The 20,008-nt window shown below is 39.0% G+C and overlaps 1 long non-coding RNA gene across 3 annotated transcripts; it reads right to left on the reverse strand.

Moving 5' to 3' along the window:
• Positions 1 to 1,120: 1,120 nt before the first annotated feature.
• On the reverse strand, positions 1,121 to 14,682 carry LOC131910484 (uncharacterized). Of its 3 annotated transcripts, none has more exons than XR_009379138.1 (5): positions 14,544 to 14,682; positions 12,759 to 12,869; positions 11,370 to 11,431; positions 5,207 to 5,271; positions 1,121 to 1,143 (listed from the first exon to the last, which is right to left on the reverse strand). It is a non-coding gene; the product is annotated as an uncharacterized LOC131910484 (long non-coding RNA). The 3 variants fall into 3 exon arrangements; XR_009379136.1 differs by having other exon boundaries at positions 12,730 to 12,869; XR_009379137.1 differs by lacking the exons at positions 1,121 to 1,143; positions 5,207 to 5,271 and adding an exon at positions 7,238 to 7,430 and having other exon boundaries at positions 12,730 to 12,869.
• Between the last annotated feature and the right edge of the window lie 5,326 nt (positions 14,683 to 20,008).

Raw genomic sequence — 20,008 nt, forward strand, 5'->3', positions numbered from 1 at the left:
TTTAATTGTCAACACTTACTTAGCTTACTACTGTCTGTAACAATTCCAGTGGACTTGAAGGCCACGTCTGGATGCCAGGGGCACCAGACATGCATGTGGTACACACACACACACACACACACACACACACACACACACACACACACACACACACATATATATATATATACTCATACACATTAAAAAAGAAAACTCATATCTTTCTGATAAGCATGTATACAAGTCTAATATTTTGCCTTAACACGCAGTCTTTCTGGAAGCTTCCTGTACTGGGTTTGACATCCACTGTGGTGAACACTCTGAGTGTCATTTCTGTTGCCTGAAATATGTTCTTCTGCCACACAAAGCTCCATCCAACTTACATTTGCAGCTTATGTTTGCTTCTGGATGTGGTACATTAAAGACTGTCAAAAATCATTTCAAAGTCTTCCCCCCAAGTGATGTTCCTACACCTTGCCCTTGTATTGGGCAGGTTTTAGGAGGCTGGGATCAAGATTTTGGCTGGATGGACACTGAACTGATTTCTAGTTCTGAATATTAAGAAGTGAGTAGCTTCTGCATGCTTTGTCCCAGAACCCTTATATTTCATGATTGTTTTAGCCATCCCATGACAAGTCTGATGGTCCTAAGTCTGCTTCTGCGTCTTTTTGTTAAAGAAAGGTCTGGAGCAGTTCCTGACTCCACTTTCTTCTTCAAAAGTGTTTTCCTCAATCGACAGTCTCCCAAAACAGGTCACCAAAAACAATCTGAGTGATAAAAGTGAGTGTTATACTTTAAGATGTTACCTATGTATTTCTTATCTTCATATGTGTGAGATGTTTCAGGGCTTTTTTTTTTTTTGGTGTGTGTGTGTGTGTGTGTGTGTGTGTGTGTGTGTGTGTGTGTGTGTGCAACCATGTGCAGGTGTATGCATACCACAGTGCACATGGAGGTCCAACCTGAGGTGTTAGTCCTTGCCTCCCACCTTGTTTGAGACAGGTCCTCTTATTGTTCACCACAGTGTGAGCCAGGCTGCCTGGCCTATGAGCTTTCAGGAATTCTCTAGGCATCACCTCTCATCTTATTGTAGGAACAGCAGGGTTGCAGACACATGGTATTGCATCTGGTCTTACATGGAGTCTAGGGCTCTCCAAAGCAGGTCATCTAAAAAGTAAAAAAAACAACAACAAAAAAAAAACAAGCAAGTAAAATAGCTTAAAATGGTATGTAGTTTTTTTTTTATCTTATGCGTGTGTGTGATGTGGTGTGTGTGTGTGTGTACAGATGTGCCCATGCCACAATGCACACAGAAGTCTTTTCTTTAACAAAAAAGTCTTCAGGCTTGTATGGCATTTAGCCATATCCCCAGGTCTGCATTTGTTTATATAATTTAAAGATAATATTTGATGTATCCTTTCTATTGCATCTTATAAAAGAGATGCTTGCAATTCATATATAAATATGCATCTACCCAAGGTACTTGCATGGATACTTTTAATGATGAAGCTGCATTATTTAAAAGTCCAAGAAACTTAACCCATCCTATATTATTGTATGCATGTACACATGTACATCACATAAGAAGTCAATGTCCAGTGAACCATGATGTCCAGAGATGAATAAATAAAATAATGTGGAGATGAATGAATAAAATATCACTGTACCAATGCCTTTCTAATAAGAATGTCAAGCTTATTTTTCTGATTTGATTTATCTACTTGAAATTTAATTCCATTTCTTCTAATGCTTACAAAAGTCTTCATGCAAAACTTTTATAGGAATATCAAATGATAGAATGGAGATGTGAAGTTGCCTGAATTTTTTTTATACTATGAAAAAATCAGGATTAAATACCCAAATGTCAATCCAGCACTGTGCAGGGTACTCATGAAGTAGCCAAAGTGTATCACTCTTCTCACAAGGTGAACGAGGGAACAAAAGAAAGCCTTTATTGGGGTTGCAGTAAGAGAACCAGACATCTGGAAATGACACAGATATTTATCCGCAGGTATGTCATTCACCCCAGCCCTGCCTGTACTTGATGGAGAGAAATTTTCCAACTTCAGCTGGCAAGTGAACTAGAGGTAGAGGCACGAATAGAGTGAAGAGGTTAAAGGACATCATCAGGCAAGATGTGTCAGACACAGCCAGAGAGGATCTGTAGACAGAAGTGGATGACTGGCTCATACTGTTCCTGTGTAGCATCTTGCTTTGGCTTATCATCCGAGCCATTGTATCTGTCTTCCCTTCCATAGCCATGCCAGGCAGTATATGAGATAAGCCATGAACCTTTATAAGAGTGTCTTCCCACGGCCTTGCTGCCAAGCAGATAACTGGTTTAGTCAGCATCCTATCTCACTGCATAATTGCAGACTTCAAACTGAGTGCTGAAAATATGCTACTATGAAGGACTCTTCATTTACAATTAATCATGAAGTAGTACTTAATGTTCAAATTATAAATTAAGAATCTATTAAATTTATTTGCATCATAAAAAGCCCGTGTTTGAACAGGGGAAAGATGCTATCTGTACTGCCTGGCTGAAGAGAACTGGCTCAGAGAGCTTTAGTACATCTCCCATGGACACTCATTTGTTACACAGAGAACTGGGAATGAAGTTCAAGTCTTTAAACTTTTACCCCTGTCACTTCTCTGGTCATTTTAAAAGGAACTTTAAATATGGAGAAAATGGATGGTATTTTAAAAATCTATATTTTATCAATGATCTCCAAATATTTATTTTTCTATTAACTTTTTGGTTAGCATACAAAAGAAAGGGTTTCATTGTATCTTACATAGATGTATACATCATTGTACTTTTCTTATATTTACTCCCTCTTCCCTCATCCCTCACTCCCCTCTCTTGCTGATCTCTTTTCTTCCCTCAAGTTGTGCCGTTCCTGTTTTTATGCCATATCCATGTGTGCATAGGTTTCTTTTCCTGTTGTTGGGATAAAATATGCTGACAAAAGCAACTTAAAGGAGCCAGGCTTTATTTTGGCTCAATTGTAGAGTGATACAATCCATCATGGTGGAGGAGACATGCGCCAGGCAGGAACAGGAGGTTAGCTGGTCACCTTGTAACCATACTCAGGAAGCAGAGTGAGATGGAAGCTATAAATCCTCAACGCCCACCCCCAGTGACCCACATCCTCCAATGAGGCTTCACTCCTAGAGACTCTACAACCTTCCCTAACAGAGATACCAGCTGATTACCTAGTATTCAAATACATGAGCTTTGGGGGAAATATCATATTAAAACCACAGTAGTAGCATGTATGTATATTATATTATATTATGTGTGTGTGTGTATATATATATACATGTATATAATTAAATCTAGATTACACATATGATAGAAACATGCAATTTTATTACAAAGAAATAAAACAGCATTTTGTTGTTGCCTTCGTTACAAGGGTGATTAAATGCCCTGAACTTTCCTCTGATAATTTAAAAAATTTTTCTTCATTGTGAGATATATCAATTAATCACATTAAGAAAATCTTTGCAGGGACTTCAAAGGCAGATATACAACCTAAAAATGAGTAGCTTCTTGGCTTTCTTTGTCTTTTTTTTTTTTTTTGATACTGTACTTGTTTTAAATTCCTTATGCTGAGATGGATTCCATTGTGAATGAATGTGAAAAAATGGCTTTAACTTTCTCAGCAGCCGTTAATTGACTGTTCTTTGTGGATGAGCTCTCTGACCATGTGGTCAGCCCTTAACACACATACATGCAAGCAATACTAAATGGTCTCAGTGTGTGTGTAAAACAATAAAAATTTTAAAAGAGGTCAATAATTTGAGAGGGGATGGAGTAACATAAGAGAAGTTGGAAGGAGGAGAAGGAGGGATAGAAATGATGTACTATATTCCTGTATAAAATTCTTGGAAAAAAAAACTTTAAAATATTTTTAAAAGAAAGAAGATGAACACAAGCTTTCAGAATGAGCAACTGAAATATATCTTCCTTATTTACAATTGAAAAATGTCTTTACATCTTGAGTAACAGGTACACAAACGTGAAAGTCAGGTCCATTATTGCAGTGGCCATAAGTACATTCTATAAGCACTATTTTCTGCCTTTAAAGCACACAGCCATAATGTTAACATTAGGTGGCACATACATTTCTGATTAGGTCATATAAATCTTGGGTTAAAGGGTTCATAATTAAAGCTGTGTCCTTTGGAGGATCAATTTTATTATCTGTATTTCCCAGAGGTTGTCCTTTAATAAAACTCATTATTTTATCCAAGAATTTTTCTTCCCTCTCCCCTTTCCTCCCAGAGGAAAAAAATGACAAAATGTGAACACTTGTCATCTCAGAGTCTGAGGGTGTTAAACAGCCCTGAGTGGAAAACAGATGGGGTGTTGCTTACAGCACACGGCCTCTTGTAATGTTTTCCTTAAAAAGCTCTCAAACCCAATCTTAGTGATGAAAGGGGCTTGGATATTCTTGCAAAGGGAATAAAGAAATCTCTGCTTCTCCCCACAGCTCTTGTCCTAAGCTGCAAGATCCCACGTGACATCAGTATTGAGGAATGCTCAATTGATTCCCTAGGCCGCTTTTGAGAACAGTCTCCACAGTTCCCAGCTCTAGAGATAAAGAACATAGGCTCTAGGAGGTTATTAAAGGGATTTCTGGGAAGTTTCTGAAATGAGAGAAAGTCTTTATCTGTTTTCACTCTTGAAATTTCATGACAAGGGGAATATATATGTGTGCATATATTTTACATATATATGTGTGTGTACATATATATATATATATATATATATATATATATATATATTCATGAATAATGACTCAGTATGCATACATTTTAAACTATGATTCTTCTTAGGGAAATTAAATCTGCTGAAGTTTGGCTTTATGTTTCTGTCTAACTAAGGGTGAAGTTCACAGTCCTATAAGAACAAAACCAACTAGTTCAGGAGTAACTTCCTGTGCTCCTACATAGGACAGCTGAGTCTTAATTCACTGTTTTGGAGTTTTCATCCAAGTGTTTAGAACCTTACCATTGGACTTTCACATTTTGAAATTAGGAACAGTGAAATCTGGACATCATTCTGGGGGGGTTCACTAGAGTTTAGAATCCCAGTGTGATCAACAAGACATATTTGAAAGTGCTTTGTATCCTCTCATTCCAAGGCAACATCTGACAGGAATTGGGATCTCAGGGAAATGGGCCTGTAGGCATGCCTGTGGGGCTTTATCTTGATTACCTTAAGTGAGATGGGAAAACTTATACCACTATGATTGTCACCAACTCCTTAGCTGTGATTCCAGGCTGTAAAAAAAAAAAAAAAGGAGGAGGTGAGCTGAATACCAGAATCCATTGCTCTCACACTCATGACTGTGAATATCACATAACCAGCCATTTCAAGCTTCTGCTGTCTTGACCTTTGGGCAATAAAGACTGTACTCTGAGACCATGAGCCAAAATAAATCCTGAGGTGTGTGGGGGGGGCAGATAATAACTTAGCAATTGTGGATAGTGCTGCCTTAAGCACTAATATGTTGGTACATTTGTGACTTGGATGGAGTTCTTCAGGTAAATACCCAAAGTGGTACATACAGTTGGGTCATATGCCAATTCTTGGTGGATTTTTGTTTGTTTGTCTTGTTTTTGTTTTTGTTTTTTTTTAGAACCTTCACACTGATTTCTGCAATGGCTGACATCATTTATATCCCCACTATGCCACTCAGTTTGTGGTAGGTAATTTTCTGTGTATCATAGCATTAGCAGATCAAGGCACAGTTCTCCAGTACTAGGGGTACTAGATCTTGTGATGTAATCATCAGAGAACTCCAGGGAACAGAACAGAACTGTGGAGGTGTCAGCACCGTGTGTGTGTTAACTTTAACTACTGGAAACAGAACAATGTTCCCCGTTTCTTCCTTTCTTGTACTAGGCATAGTGTGATTGCCCCTTGAAATCATCCCAGGCAAGCCTCAGGCAGAGCCCTCCCATGACACCCACCTAGGGAGGGAATTCTTTCTTCACAGCCCACTGTGGAGTAGAGAACAGCAGCATGGCCTTGTTTTGTGTCCTTACTTTCCCATCACTGCTGTTGAGTTAGACTCCACAAATAAAGTGTTGGGAGTTTAACCCTTGCTTCAGGCTGCACTTTGTAAAGGACTAGGAAAATACACACATTAAATTCAAGAATCATGGGGGGGGTCCTTTTAAAAACTAAATTCCTTTTCTGCAAAAGTTCTGGCCAAATAAAGTGGTTTCTAGGGAAAAAAAAAAAAACTACCTCTTCAGGCTGAACTCCCAGCCTGTTGTCAATTACATTTATACAAGATTTTCTATTTTATATATTAAAACTATGGATCATTCTAGTGTCTTAAGTATTCTAAGAAAGGGGCCTAAATTTGCTGATTGGATAAATTCACAATTCAATGAACCATTAATTGCATTTTGAAATTTTTCAAAAAGTATATGAATTCACGCTGGTAAATCTTTGTTAAATTGTTTAATAGTTCACTATTGTTAGACCCTTTCTATCTATGCATTAAGAGCTGAGCTAAAAGACAGGGAGAGAGGACAGAGAGAAGCTGGTAGGTGTTCCAGTAGCCAGGAATGACTGAATCACATCTTACCTCACTTTCTATAATGTTATAAATAAAGATACTAAAGGCTGAGATGGTGCTTACTCACCCTGGTCCATTTCCCCCATGGGATGATGCATGGGTTCAGATTGAGCTGATCTGGGATGTGGGGCCCTGTCATGGTTGAGAGAGCTATGAACTGAATGAAGGCTTTAAAGGCTTTGAGGACTCTGAGGTCTGCAGCAGGTGACAAGAAAAATTCAGGAGTAGGTACAGGGACATATACCTCACTGGATCCTAGGTGAACATTGTCTTAAAGGTCCCCTGTCCCACCTCCTTTAGGACCCCTGTAATAAAGATCCATAGGATTGAAGGTGCTGAACCTGGAATACTCACATGGTAAGAACATGAGTAGGAAGGAGCAAAGACATGAGCAGCAGCCCCCTTCAGAGGCTGCTCTGCACACTGGCAGGGCAGCTAGCCTGGATGAAGCAGAGCTTGTCTGGGGGGGCTTACCAGAAGACCCCTCTGTAGTGTCCTGTGATTGGACTTCAGAAACCAGGTGTAGGTTTCTAACTAGACTAGAAACTGAGCTCATCCAATGACATTTTGTTTTGTTTCCAAATAGAAAGGAATCTATGGTTAGTAGACAAATATTCCCCAATCTATGGATACTAGACAAATATTCAGCTCAAAGATTTTTGAAATTCCATGTGTTTATTTTGCTGTGTCTGACATCATGCCATGCATGGATGGACCAAGATGATTGTGATCTCATGAAACTTCAGGGCAGAGGAAAATCACTTATGTGCCTCAGTCATTCTGACTATTCCTTTCCTGGCCCATCCCCTCCTGAAGACAGCCCTTATCATCCCTTTCTTGTGCTTAAGCCTAGACAATGAGAAAAGTTTTAACCACTTATCGTAATTTAGTTATAAACAAGTTTCAATTTTTTTTGTATTTGTGTTTTGTTATGACCTATTATTGTGCATTCTGCAAAGTTCTCACCTCCCTTGGGCACCCTAACTCCTCAGGAAGCACTTGAGGTAAGAGTATATAGTATTGTTCTCATTTTTATTCTCAGTCATAAATAAATAATCAGTGACCTAGTCGAGTATATAAACATGAACAGCCACAATCATAGAAACATGATAGTCAGTATGACATATGCATCATGTGTATATGCATATGTATTTATACACACACTCTTCCTGGTGTGGGTTCCCTAATTCCTTCACATCATTTTGTCATCAGAATGTGGAGTATACATCCCTGTCCAGAGCAAAGTAAGCAATTTTAGAATGTTATATTAGGGAAATAACATCAAGAATCAAGATTTAATGTGATTTTTGATAAGGGAAATAAACAGCTCTAAGTAAATGAATTCAGTATATTAAAAGAAAAGCAATGCTAACTATTACTTTGGTAGATGGAATTTGCTATAATTGAAGTGTTATATAAAGAGAATGCAATAAATAAATACTAATGTATCTCCCCTTCCAAAAATTATCTAAAACCATCATAACTGGATAACTAACACTTTATGATTTTGAAAATCATAAACTAATGGAATTTTACAATATTAGTCCATATTTACTTCAAAGAAATTTGTGATGCTGTGTGCTATTGGGGCTCAAAGCAGAGCCAGCGACACTGTCTGCCCACAAGAAAAAAAAATGTTAGGCTACACTTTTATGCCTGTATTTGTTTCAGGACACCAAAGTACCAGACAGATATACACAATTAAGAGGAAGTTGTAAGAAGAACAACAAAACAATTAAGAACATGAGATGATTTAATTTCTAAGTAAAATTAAGTTGACAAAATCACATGTAGTCTGGTTAAGAGAAAATTACATAAGAATAAACCCTAATACCTTTTGTGTCTATGGCTGATATAGACAAATAAAAATGGGACCTTCAGGTAAATTTTGAGGAAAAGCTCTCCAAATTGAAATCAAGTGATGCCATCATTAGCTGACAAAATAAAACTCGAATGCAAAACAATCTTTAAATACTTTTCTGGGAAATGGGTGTACAAAGCATTGCTAAGAAGGCAGGATGAGCAGTGTTGGTATTGGGGGTGAGTGGGAATGAGATCCACATGCTGTCTGGAGGAGACACTTGGGCTTCCAGGTACGTATGGAGGTGAGCATTGTGCCTACTTCACAGAACTCTACATAGTTTTGTATAACTTAAGATAGGATTCCATTGTGTGCATGCATTACATTTTCTTTACTCATTCTTCCATGGATGGGCATCTAGGCTGGTTCCACTTGCTAGTTATTGTGACTAGAGCAGCACTAAATACAGATGTTTGAAATTTGTAGGAAAATGGATGGATCTGGAAAGTATATTAACCAAGGCAACCAACTCACAAAAGCAAAAACAGCATGTTCTTTCTTGCGGACCCTAGCTTGCAATGTGTACATGCATGTATATAGATGGATGTAAATGTGAGTAGATCTTAAAAACTATAAAGGAGACCCAAAGAGGATGAAAAGAAGTGCTAAGGAAGGGGGTGGAGTAAAAGAGCACATGTGACATGAAAGTGAAAAGGAAAAAACCTGGGGGAGTGGCAGATGAAAGGAAGAAGACAATCAACCAAAACAACTTTTGTTTGAAGATATCATAGTGATACCTAATGCTTCATGTGCTAATTAAAAACAAGTAAGGATTACTACAGGCAAAAAAATGACTATGGATTAGCTATGTGAACTGAACAAATTGTTCTTTCTGTGCCTCCGTTTCCTACTCTAAAATTGAGGAAAGACCAGTGCTCATCCTGAGAAATTCTTTCTGAGTTCTTAGACAAATGCCTATGGGAACTTCATTTCATGTTAAGAGTGGGGATGTCCTAGGAGACTGTAGCTGCCACCCTGGCAGTGGGAACACTCTAGGCATGGTATGACATCATCAATTGTTAAATCTAAGACCAAAGCCAAGAGATATAAATTAAAAATCCAGAAAGTGAAATACTCCCTCTACTCTCTTCTCAGAATGACGGCAAAAAAAAGGAGGCTCTGTATTTGGTGGAGTAAGAGGGGACCAGCTAAACATCAATAAACCTCTGTCTGAATGAGAACTCTGGGTGAAAATCCTTAGCACCCTTTCCAAGGTCTTTCCAATGAACCTTCACTGGCTATGCAGAATGTTTTGAAGTGTATGAGATGAGGGTATAGCTGAAAAAGTGGGACATATCAGAGATAAAGAGAGACAACACTTTCTAGAACCCAGGCTTTCAAGAAGTGTAAAGAAGGAGATAGTAGAGGGGAAGAGAGGAAGTCTTGACATAAACTCCTTGGTAGGACTCTAGACTTTACCAAGTGCTGTGGCAGCTTGAGGTTTTTTTTGGTTTTTTTGGCTTTTCGAGACAGGGTTTCTCTGTGTCGCTTTGTGCCTTTCCTGGGACTCACTTGGTAGCCCAGGCTGGCCTCGAACTCACAGAGATCTGCCTGGCTCTGTCTCCCGAGTGCTGGGATTAAAGGCGTGCGCCACCACCGCCCGGCAGCTTGAGGTTTTTAACAGAGTAGGTTTCTTACAGCCCTGTTCTTCAGGCTTTATAGTGTGCACAAAGGATGCCAAAGGCAGTTGGGACAGGGCTAAAGAGAGGTGCAGAAAGCCAGAAGTAGAACTAGAGAGGATGAAAATGGCATAATGAACTGGCAGCAGGATCAAAAGCAAACAGAGAACTCACACCACATAGGACTGTAAGAAAAAGAAGTATCTGGAAGCCTGCTGGGGCTGAGTTCCTAGGGTTCAATAGATCAAAATACTAATTCTATCTGAAGAAACCAATGAATGTGAAATGCACAGCAAGACTTGTGTATTTTAACATGCAGTCCCCATTGTGCTGTTTTAGGGGCTGTGATGCCTTAGGAGATGGGGCTTAGCTAGACAAAGTAAATTGTAGGAGAGGGACAACAGCCTAGCAATCTTGCTTACTGATCTATTTCTTGACTGCTATGTAATATAACTAGCCACTACATGCTCCCACCATCACGTAATCATCCACCACTGCTGTGGGATGTTTTATATGGCAAATGTGTTGCTCTGATTGGTTAGTAAATAAAACACTGATTGGCCAGTAGTCAGGCAGGAGGAAGTATAGGCAGGACAAGGAGGAGAAGAATTCTGGGAAGTGGAAGGCTGAGTCAGAGACACTGCCAGCCGCCACCATGGCAAACAGCATGTGAAGATGCTGATAAGCCATGAGCCATGTGGCAAGGTATAGATTTATAGAAATGGATTAATTTAAGATATAAGAACAGTTAGCAAGAAGCCTGGTACGGCCATACAGTTGTAAGCAATATAAGTCTCTGTGTTTACTTGGTTGGGTCTGAGCGGCTGTGGGACTGGCGGGTAACAGAGATTTGTCCTGATTGTGGGCCAGGCAGGAAAACTCTAGCTACACACCACTGTATTTTCCACACTATGGTAGACTATGGCCTCTCAATCCATGAGCCAAAATAAATCCTTTCTATCTTAAGTTGCTTTGTAAGGTATTTGGTCATAATGGTGAGAAAAGCAACTAATACCATTGTCAACTGAGTCAAAGATATGAAAACCCCAAACATAGTTCAGGTTCAGATAAGAAAAGTCATACTCCCCACTAGACAATGGATGGAAAAAGGGGGTACACCTATTGCTGGGAGAACATGCGGTTCATCTTTACACACACTATTCAGCAAAATGAGGCAAAAACAAAAAGTTAAAGAAGCAAAGAATGGTAGCTAGTAGTCAAAAGAAGAGTCAGCATACATAAATCAAGAAATGGCACAGGTGTCAGCATTCTTACATGAGGAATTTATAATGCCCAAAATAAACATACCTAAAGATCTAGTGAAACGGGGACTGAGTCAGCACTTTGGAGTTTCAACACAACAGCAAAGACTGTGAAAGAGAACACAAAAGCAAGACTATTCATTGAGCATATAAGACATAAAAAATTGTCATGAATTCAACAGAAGGAATGATATATAATAGAAAAATAACACTAGATTCTTTACCCATAAAAAAGATAAAATTTATGTAGGAAATAAAAGAGTTGTCAAAAATAGAATGGAATACTGAAAAAAACTATGGGAAATATCAAACATTTGATATTAGTGCATTCTGGAATTACTTTAAGAATGAAGAACCATTTGAATATAACAATGGCTGTATTTCCACCAAATTAAATAAGCACTGCATCTGCAGCTGTGCTGCACTCAGGAAGCCCTAAACAAAGAAGACCGTGCATACGTGTACTATGTTCAAATGGATTTAAGATGGGTAAGAAAACTTTAGATAACTAGAGGAAAGATATATGGTCTGCTGGGGAAGACTGATGAGAATGATAGCTAACTTCTGACCCTGTGGAGGCCAACTCATGATGGAACCACATTTTCAAAGGGCTGAACATGTAAGTCAACCTTGAATCCTACATCTAGGAAATCCACCCCTTATGCATAAATCAAACATTTTCAGGAAAGCAAAAGCTCATTTTTTGATAACCAATTTATACTAAGTGAAACACGGAAAGAAATATTTTAGGCTAATGGGAAACGTGATCTTAGGTCGATAAAAGAAAGATAGAAATGAAGAATGATAAAGAATTAAAAATATATGTAAAACCAAAGGGCTCTTTGATTTGTGTTTGTATATGTGTTTGTATATAAAATATGAACATTATTATATCTTTAAATTTTACTGTCAAAACTTAAAAACAATGGTATACTTTAAGATTCATAGATCATGAATGGTCTCTGACATAATAGCATCATAGAAAAATAAGACAGAAAATTTATTCAAAATTTGTTGCCAGTAAGCCAGCTAACATACTTTACCCACAATAACATGCAATCTTACAGTTTTTCTGATCAACTAGGAAAATGAAGCTCTTATAAATGAGGTTACATGCCAAGAGTCACTAAAATGCAAAGCCGAAAGCCCTTGACTCTATCTATGCATTGCACAATGCATGAAGAAGGTGTATGTTTCTTGCACAATCAGAGGGTCTAAAACTATGCTTGCTGTTCAATGGAAATGAGTAGATTTAAGTGTTTAAGATTTGCACTGGAATAATGTTCATCACATAATTCTGAATGGAAAAGAATTGGATACAATAAGAATAATGTGTTACAATCTGTAGATGGTGGCATATGTTTATAACCCTACACACTGGAGATAATTTCAAATTTCACTCTTACCTGGGCTACAGAGAGAATTCAAGACCCACCTGGACAACATGGTAAGCCCCTTTCCCACAAAAAGAAGGCTGGGAATTTAGGTCAGGGGTGTGAAGTACTTGTCGGGGCATGCACAAGCCCCTGCATTCAGTCTCCTGTGTCTGAAAATAACAAACAAGAAAATAATGTGATTGGCCAGGTGAGGTTTTTCTTTGAAGCAATTGTTGAAAGTAGTTCTGTTTTTCATTGTACAGACTGTTTTCATTTTCTGTTGTCAGCCAGCCTCCTTCTCTCTCTTCGACTTCTCTCTTCTTGTATTTCTATTCCTGTGTGGGTAAGGCAGCATCCACCCTGTAACACCCACATACTTTATGAGCCTCTCTGCTTACTCACAGGAAAAGCATTTTCTCAATCTACTGTTGAAGGCATCCAGTTCATTCCTTGCCTTTCTTTTTAAATAAGCTTCTATCCACATGGATGTGGGCACCTTTGATGAGAAACTCTGGAACCCACGAGGATGGACCCTCTCCCACCCCTTTCCAAAGTTTTCAAGTTCCTTGTCCTTAAATGTTAAAGGGCCGAGCTCAGAAGGCACAAAGTCTCCCTGAACTATATGCAATTCCTTTAATCAATAAAACCAAGTTAACCTTATTTCTAGAGCACCCTTCTCTTCCTCACTCTACCCTATCCACAATTCACCTGCTCAACCCATTTACCTAGCATGATCTGAGACTACCTGTCACTTTTCACAGGAAGCCCTGACATCCATAGGTTATTTTTTTATCAACTTGACACAAATCTAGACATGCCTGGGAAGAGGAATCTCAACTGAGGAATTGTCTTCATCAGACTGAACTGTGGCCATGTCTGTGGTGATATTTTCTTGAATGCTAAATTGATAGTGAAGAGCAAAAGCCAGCCTCCTGTGGGTATTGCCATACCCCATCAGGCAGTCCTAGATTCTGTAAAAATAATGCTGATCAAAGTATGCCATACCCCATCAGGCAGTCCTAGATTCTGTAAAAATAATGCTGACCAAAGTATGGAGGACAAGACAGTAAGAAACATTTCTCCAGGATTCTACTGCATTTCCTGTTTTGGGTTGCTTTGCTGACTTCCCTTGAAAATGACATATAATCAGTAACTTGGTTACCTGAGTTACTTTTGGTCTTGGCATTTGTCACAGCAACAGAAAGAAAACTAAAATACTTTCCTAGCTTCCCTGTGCACTCAGATGCAGTGGTACATATATCTATACACCCCTATAGATCACTGATTCTATTGTTTTGTCTCCCACTCATCATTTTCACCTATGATGAGCCAAGTCTGGCTTAACAGCTAGAAATGAGGGCATGCCCAGTAAATATTCAAATCCAATGAATACTGTGGTCTAAACATGGGGGTGGGGGGGAGACTTCGTGTTTTTTTCAGTGAAACTAAATGCCTCAAAATTTTTCTGATGCCTTTGACAATTTTTGTATTAGCAAGCATTACTCTCTTCCCCAGCCCCACTGAAACTCTTTGCTGCTGGCTCCACGATCATGTTTTTAAAGGACACTATTTGAATCAAATGGGTCTTTTTAGGGAACACTCTTGTTCAGGGCCCTCTGAAGCTAAATTTGAGGGAGAAAGAGTGATACTCTGAGGAGACTAGAAATAAAGATGTATGATTTACAAGCTTGATAGACAGTATGAAAGAAAATACTTCGGCGACAGGAGGATATTACATGGCTTACAGCCGACTAGTGTCTTTGGTCCCAACTTTCTCGGTATGGACACGTATGTACAGTACATAGTAAAGATTTGCTGACTCAAGCGAGCCTCGAGAAAGTTACCCAGTAGACCATTCCTCTCCAGAAGCCTGCGGAAAGCTTTTTTTGAAATTCTAAATCGCTCTAATATGATTTCTGTAAATTGGCTAATTCTCCTCTGCTGAGTTTCCGGTTTGAACTTCCGATCTTCTGCGCCTGGGCCTGGAAGGGTAGGCTCACTCACAGACTTCCGGGAAGATGGCGCCCACCTAGCAGAAAGCACAGCCGCTCAGAAGAGTAGGATTCGTGAGAGCCGTGGGGAGAAGTTTTCCTTTGTAGAGCATCTTCAACTATGAAATCATTTTGACAAGATGCTTTGTCATCTGCTTGACATCTTTTTTTCTTTCTTTAATGAGGAAGTGACTGGAAGACAATTTAATCTGAAAGGCTGCCACCTACATAGCTGTAGTTAGAGATAAATTGGATAGGGTCTGAAAAACTATTCAAGAACGTTGGTGAGACATGATCCAAGTAAACAGAGGGTAATGTTAGCAGTGGATACATAGTATGACCCTTCTATACCCTCATACCAAGTAAATTATTACTATTGAGGTGATCCAGATTTGGCTAAAATGATAATTTGCTGTCATAACAAGTGTTGCTTATGAACAACCAGGATACTGTTGTCTCCTAACACAGTTACTGATTTAGCTACATTTTTTTCTTGGATTCTTATTTTCTACAGGAAGGAAACAGCAATTTAACCACAATAGACTTTACTGAAAAAATAATGTGATTACAAAAAAAAATGAGCGCATGTTTTTTCAATGTTGAAACATCTCTCTTATTATGATCATTACATCTTTTTTTTAATGGTTCTAATGTATAACTCCAACTTGAAATATTGTGGTTATTAGACTAGGACAAAGTCAGGTATGGGGCAGGGACAACATCAGCTGCGTGTCCCTGAGCTACTATGTTGTGAGAAAGCAGGAGCAAAAGTGGGAAAGGTCTAGAGTGAAAGCATCCCCCATGTAACACATGTTACAAACAAGAACTTTGTTTCTGATCCAATAATTTTTTTCTATACAATTTTATTAAATAGGAATATGTGTGCTTATGACCATCTCAAAGTTAGATGTGTATGTGCAGGTGTGTTATGTATGTGTATGTGTAAACATGTGTATGCAGTGCCCATGCATACGTGTGCACCTGTGGATGGCAGCCAGATGGTAACATCAGTTGTCTTCCTTGATTACTTGCTGCTTTTCTTTTTTCTTTTGAGACAGTCTCCAACTGAGCCTTGAATTCATCCAGTCAGCTAGAATGGCTGCCTAATGAACTCTAGGGATCCACCTGTCTCTGCCACTTGGACAGTTGTGTTACAGATAGAAGCACACCTCCATTTGTGGGTGTTGGGGATCCAAACTCATGCCTTCATCCTTGGGTCAAAGGCATTTTACCAGCTGTCCAGCCTTAGTTGATTTTTGTAGACTACTTTTCTCTTTCATTATCACTCATAGCCAGATGTCAGTCAACTACTGGTATTTTATTAATACTTTGAAAGATAACATGATTAATTTTTCTCTAGCAAGCTTATATACTTTATCAAAGCGTGAAAAAACTCCATAGGCTAATAGTTGTAGCTGTCTTTGTGTTCCTAGGAAATCTAACTGCTGTCCATTGCTGTGTGTTACCTTCATATGATTTGTATGGAAAAACTTAACTAAGGAGTTGCATGTTACTATTATATAGGTGAGGTTCATGTCTTCAGTCTCAAGGGCCTATGTTGCTAGTCATTTTTAAAAAAAAACTGTATAGCGACCTGTCTTTTATCATTTGATAAGAGTCATGTAAATCATAATTTATTTCTCCACTAAGACAAAGTAAAATACAAGTTCAGTGATAACTTGAAAATCGCTATTGGCATCCTTAGTTGAGATGGCATCAAAGAATCCTGGGGGCTCTAGAATGCTGAGGACCTTGGCCCCCTAATGCAGAGCTCCATCCTATCTTTGCTTGTCATCATCACATGCGACTAGCAGATAGTATAGCCCATTCTGCTGCTATTGAAAGGGAAAAAAACCCAGATATCATAATTTAAATCTCCCAATTTGTTTTTTAAAATATACTCTTATTTATTTCACACACACAGGTGTGCCCTCCCCCCCCACACACACACACACATTAGAACATGCCTATGGAGGTCAAGTGACAATTTGGGGGATTTAGTTCTCTTCTTCTACCATGTGGCTACTGAGAATCAAACTCAGGTTGTCAGCCTTGGTGGCAAGCCCCATTAGCTATTGACCTATCTTGCAGACCCAAAAGTCTTTTGGTTTTAAATGAATGTCCCTTAAAATATGTTGTGACCCCATGAGAATGCCATATTTAATCATTTGACCTTTGAACTCTCCCCAGCCCTCCATTTGCCACTATGTACCAGACATTTTCACTGGGGCTTCTTACCTCTTACCAAGAACTTTACTTCCTACTTACTAATTCCTGTGAGCACTACTGCTCTTCTCCTGAAAGCACTCCCTCAAGATCAAGACCCTCAGTATAATTTATAATGTTATTAGCAGCCTATTCAACATCTATACTCTTCTCTATCATTTTCTCAAAGCTTTCTTTCCCTGTCTACCTCTGTGAAATACTACCTAGGGCTACTGTGATTAACTTACTCTTTAAATAATACATTAGTTTTCACTTAGTCAAAGAGAAACACCCAGTGTGACCGCTGGGCAGGTAAACCTTGTGGGGTCCTTGGGGCACAAAGGTGAAGGGACCATATTCCCAAACAGACTCCCATTCAGCAGTCTCTTTTCTGCACATTCTCCTGTTTGAATATCAAGTTTATTATTCCAATGCTGTATTGGTCATGCCACACCTAATAGCATCCAAAATTGCACCTACTAGCAGATGTGATCTCAACTCTATAACCTGGTTGAAGGCTATAGTCAGACTGTCTGTGGTCAGTTTTCTATATCAACCCTTATTCATCATGGAGCCCACTTAAGCCAAGGCAGACATCATTCTTAGCTACAGCTTACACCTCCATAGACCCTCTACCCACTGCCAGTCCTTTTGGCTTCCACCCATCACCCCATATCCTCCAGGAATAATAGAAAATTGCTTGTTGTTTTCTGCCTATGGCAACTAGATCATGACATGATTTAGAACTGATTGGAAAGCACTTATAAAGGACCATTTGGTGAATGTTTCTGCTTTTTGGAGATATGATCTTTGATGCAGTAGCTGGCCTCTATAGGTGTCCAGAGAAAGCAAACCAACATCGAGGTGTTTTCTGTAATCACAGCACTCAGGATGCAAAAGCAGAGGATCAGGAGTTCAAGCTACATTGTGAGATCCAGGCCAGCTTGGGCTACATGAGACCCTGTCCTCCCAAAAAAGTAAATAATAAAAAACAGAAAGGAAAGAGAAGCAAGGAGGGAAGGGAAGGAAAGAAAGGAGAAGGAAGGGATTTGAAAGTAGAAAAGGGAAAAGGGAGGAAAGATGCTATAAAACAATGAAATACACGAAAGTGATTGAGTCTCAATAAAACTTCATGTATAAAACAAGTGGCTCACATTTAATAGTCCCGCTCCCCTGACTTGGAATACCTTCCCTCCTTGGCCCCGTTCCCCTCCCAACTTTCTGCTTTCTGAGGCACCACCACCCGGAAAGCACTCTTGCTTCCTCTTACTTACCACTCCACCTCTTCTGCTGGCACTGCCAGGCAGGACTGACCTGCTTAACAATAGGTACAGAGCCAAGTTCTGTTCTCCTCCATGTCTGGTGACATGGAGTGCTAGAAGCACTGAAGAACTGTTAGCTGTGTGTTATTGAAATCTCTGGGTGTGGACATTTACACCATTCCCAATTCCTAAGTAGAACTCATGGAGAGAAACAATGAGCCCAGATGGTTCTTGCTCGAACTGTGTCGCTCTTTCTTCCTGTCAATTGTGAATGCTGGTAAGGAAAATTTAAATTGTGTAGAGTCAATAGACTCAGAGCAGATGTGAGGAACAGGCCCTAGGTTATGACATTTAAGTTTGGCAGGAAAGCCAAAGCTGTTTCCTGTGACTTCTGTGCATGATTGATTGGAAGGGGGGAGCTAAACTCAAAATAAGTATGCAATTATATTGTTTTACATGGTATTATTTTTGTTAAGCCTGAAAACTCCATGAAAAGCAGCAGAAGGAAATATAATAAAGCATTTACTTAGGAAAATGTAGTACTCTATCCTTGTTATCTATGGGAGATGTCACCCAAGACCCCAAGTAGATGCCTGAAAGTGAGAAAAGTATCAAATATAATTTTGGTTACTATTTTCCACATATACACAGAACTATGATAAAGTATAATTTATAAATCAGGCATAGTAAGAAATTAACAGCAAAAATAATAGGTCATAGTATAACTCTAGTAAACAGCTACTTTCTTAAGTCAAGAATTTTCACATTCCACTTAGAGGGAGTATGCCATGGGTTGTCTTTATCTTATCCTAATTATAGAAATACTTTTGAAGGTATGATGTAGCCTATCAATGTGGTATAAAGGCATACACTATCTGCCAGCAAGAATACACTCTGCCTAATATATATTTTATTTTAGGCACATACAAGTTTTAGAAGAATAGGTAACAGGTCAGGAGAACATTTAGGAAAATCTATATTTAAAATTCTGGTTGAAATAAAGATCACATGTTGTCTACGTTATATGATATTGGATTCCTACTTTGAGTCTGACATCTCTAAGTGCATTTATGAACTAAAAGGAATAAAACTCAGGTCAAATAAAACTTTGTACGTCTCTTCCCTTTCGGGTGGGGTGTTTCAGTTGTCTTCCTCCACCAGACATGAGGCTGCTGCTCAGAAACAATGACTTACATGCCTGCTGTTGTGTACAGAACTAAGGGGTCAATAAATATTTCCTGAGTTGATTACATAATGCTTTCGTTACTTTGCCTTCTAAAGCCTTCTAGATTGTCTTTTAAGAAAGATAAGAGGCAACACATGGCAAGTGGTAGGACTCAAATACTGCCACAGTAGAGATTTAGTGAACACTCACGTACTCCTACCCATGGGCCAGGTACTCACCTACAAGTGCATGGGTATTGGGATAAATCCTGTAACGGTGTATTTAGTCACGAAGAAAGTGACAAGTGAGGAAATTATGGAATCAAAAACATTTTGGAAGAACACACAACTTGAAAGTTCTGGATTGACACTTGGGCACTGATTAAATAAGTATGTCTAGCCAACTAGATAGCTAGGCACTAACAGGAATCCAGCAACTAACTCCTACCGTAGTGAACCCTTCCATTCTTTACTGATGTCTTCCTCTTCTTTGGAGATTTTCTCACCCCTCTCTAATGTCCCTCTCTTCCCTGTGGAAGACAGAATTTGGTATTGCAAACTACTTCTGGTGCCTCCATAGTATGTTACCTGAACCCCATGGACCACAGATAGCCAACAGAAAACAATAAATTGTATGGCTCCAATGCAGAAGACTTCTTTATTTAATTTGTTTCTCAAACATGACAC

This window comes from Peromyscus eremicus, chromosome 5 (assembly GCF_949786415.1).
Source record: "Peromyscus eremicus chromosome 5, PerEre_H2_v1, whole genome shotgun sequence".
In the NCBI taxonomy this organism is placed as follows: domain Eukaryota; kingdom Metazoa; phylum Chordata; class Mammalia; order Rodentia; family Cricetidae; genus Peromyscus; species Peromyscus eremicus.